Genomic DNA, 3,217 nt, shown 5'->3' with positions numbered 1-3,217 from the left:
CAGGGCTTGGGAATTCCTAAGCACCCTGCTGACAGGTGAATTCTTCCTTGCAGACCAGCATCTTAGAACACTGGTGCTTCAGAAAGCTTGAAAATCAACAAGTCTCATATTTGTGAGACATTTTGCTCTTTTTTTTTTCTCCTGCGTGCCATTATTTTCTGAAAAACTTAATGCAATGAAAGCTGTTTTGGGTCTCTTAGGCAATGTCATTTAAATCTCTAGGTCACAAGATGGGACCAAATCTTTAGCTTTTCAGAGGTCAGAACACTTAGGACCATGGGCTCTTAATTTCCTGGAAGTATAGTTACTATAAGTAACTTGTAGTGTCAACTTGTGCCTCATTCCCTTCTAACCTGTAACTTATGGCACAAGATCATAAGAACAATAGACTAGTTTCTTTATGCAATTGATCTATGAAAATTGAAACATGGTAAGGAAAAGAGAGATCCAAGCAAACTACTTGAAACAATTTTACAAAATGAAAAGTGATTGTATCAAGTTTTTGAAATGCACTGCAATGTTTAGAAGACTCTGGGAAAGTGACTTTTTAAAATGTTACTTTATTTCTAAAAATATCAATAGATGCTCCTTTTAAAAATAAAAAGATTGAATATTTATCCGTATACCTTAATTAACTGGATTAGAGTGCTCTTTGGGGGAAAGTTTGAGCTTCTATCCACGGTAGACAAATATCTTCTCCTAGTACCTTACTTGGCAGGCAAGTATTAAACTTGTCGCTATAGTTAAAATGTGAGTGGTGTGATGAAATATGTCCATGCTGGGGACCCTTCGTGTCCAAATCATCTTGGCTTTTTCTTAATGCTTGTGTGTCGTGCTTTCTAAACAGGTACATGAATGAGGTCACGGCTGATGGAGAAGAACAATGAGAGCTCTGGGGACTTTATTCTCCTGGGCTTCTCGGACCAGCCCAGGCTGGAGATGGTCCTCTTTGTTGTCTGTATGGCCTTTTACTTCCTGGCTGTCACAGGCAACTCAACCATCATCTTCCTTTCCCTCGTGGACCTCCGGCTACACACACCCATGTACTTCTTTCTCAGCAACCTGTCCCTACTTGACCTCTGTTACACAACCAGTAGCATTCCCCAGTTCCAGGTTAACCTCTGGGGCCCACGAAAGACCATAAGCTTCGTAGGATGTGCCGTTCAGCTCTTTGCCTTCCTGTCCGTGGGGGGCATCGAGTGCATTCTCCTATCCGTTATGGCCTATGACCGTTTTGTAGCTGTCTGCAAGCCACTGCATTACCTGACCATCATGCATCCACAGCTGTGCCTGAAGCTGGCAGCCTTTGCCTGGCTCAGTGGTATGGCCAGCTCCACACTGATGTCCCCATTGACCATGTCTCTGGGGCGGTGTGGTCATCGCCGTATCAATCACTTTGTGTGCGAGATGCCAGCCATCATCCACATCTCTTGTGTGGACACAAGCTGGGTAGAAGGTCTAGTTTTCATCCTGGCCATCCCTATCGTCCTTGTGCCTCTCACTATGATCCTGGTCTCCTACGGCTACATTGCTGCTGCAGTCCTGAGGATCAAGTCTACAGCTAGTCGGCGCAAGGCCTTCAACACCTGCTCTTCACACATGGTGGTGGTGTCTCTTTTCTACAGTAGCATCATCTACATGTACATGCAGCCTGGCAATACGGCAAGCCAGGATCAGGGCAAGTTTCTAACTCTGTTCTACTGCCTGGTGACCCCCACATTAAACCCTTTCATCTACTCACTGAGAAACAAAGACATGAAGGCAGCCATGTTGAAGGTTCTTGGGAAAGATAGAAGCCTGCTGGACCCTTCAGGGCACTGATGGGATCTGAGACTCACCTCACTTGTTCATATGTTTCAGAACCATAGTGAATCATAGTGGCAATAAGCCAATAGTGGGGAAGATGTGGGGTCTTGCATCCCATAGGACCCAGATCAGTGATGTATATTACTGACAGCAGGAAAGAGCCTCCATTTTATTCAAGGAGATAGGGCTACTTTAAAAAGACAGTAAACTGATAGGAAAAGACCCATGCCTTCCTTTTTTTGCACAGAGTGGAGATAAAGATTTATTTGCAGCTAACCTGTGATGCTATAATGCCAATAGCAGTTCGGACACAAGAGGAAGGAGGCACCGTATGACAGAATGTGTGTGCATGTGCCTGTGTGTCGGAGTTGTGATGGGAACGCTTGCTCTCTCTCATACAGTGTTCTCAGTTTTCCAGCTCTATTGCTCCACCCTGTGGAGCAGACATTCTCGCGTCTCAGGTGGTCACCAGCCACCCCTCCTTCCCGCTCTGCTCGTATGGCTTAACTGTTTGACTAAAAGTACAGCTTATTTTAAATTTTAGGTCATGGGCCATGTATAGGTCACAAAATGAGTTTAATGAACGCAGCAAACATTTCAAAAGTAGCACAAAACAGAGCAGACCGGTCCGTGGTAGGGTGAGTCAATTGTGTGTTTCGATTTGACAAATGTGTTTTTTTTCTCTCTTGTTGCCTTTGAGGTGGGATCTTACTCTGTAGCCCCGCGCCCCTCCTGTCTCCTCTCTCAAGTGCTAGAATTACAAATATTTGGATTACTGTGTTTAGCTTCGTTTTGTTGTTGTTGTTGTTTTGTTTTCCTTTTCTCTTATTTCTTGCAAACCTTTCACAGTGCTGGCATGGAAACCAGGGCCTTGCCCACCCGAGGCAAATTCAGCACTAATGGCTTCCTAATGGTGGATACAGACGCTTCAGGCCAGTGTTCTAGATCGGCCTTCTGCATTAGGGAAAGGCTAGGAGCTGGAGGAAGGACAGCAGTGCTGTGGGAACACCTGAGCAGGGAGTGTCTGGGAAGCACGGTCATCGCTGCTTGTGGAGGAGGGCTAGCAGGGATGAATCAAGATGAGGCGACCAATGGCAGTGATGACGGTGATGCTAACTAACCACGAGCAGATAAAACAATGTTTAACTCATCCTTCACCTTCTGACAGTTATGAAATAGGACCGTCTTAACTTTGAATAATAAGTCAGTTCACTTTACATATTCCCACAAGGAGTAGCAGAATGAGAATGTGAGTTTGTTGTAGATACAAATAAGATGTCTTTTATTCTTTTCCTTTGAGCATTTTATACAAATACATGAGCTGCACCCGTTGGTGGGGTTTACTGTGCTATTTCCACATATGAGTAACACAGTCTATACTGATTGACTCCAGACTCCTCCTTCTTCTCCT

At 44.6% G+C, this 3,217-nt stretch overlaps 1 pseudogene; it reads left to right on the top strand.

The window, feature by feature from the left end:
* The first annotated feature begins 855 nt into the window (after nt 1–855).
* Nucleotides 856–2,141, top strand: LOC114628674 (annotated as a pseudogene).
* Nucleotides 2,142–3,217: the final 1,076 nt, after the last annotated feature.

This window comes from Grammomys surdaster, unplaced genomic scaffold (genome assembly GCF_004785775.1).
Source record: "Grammomys surdaster isolate TR1022 unplaced genomic scaffold, NIH_TR_1.0 270, whole genome shotgun sequence".
Taxonomy (NCBI): domain Eukaryota; kingdom Metazoa; phylum Chordata; class Mammalia; order Rodentia; family Muridae; genus Grammomys; species Grammomys surdaster.
Note: the sequence above shows the minus strand (reverse complement) of the source record. Positions and strands in the feature narration are given on the sequence as shown.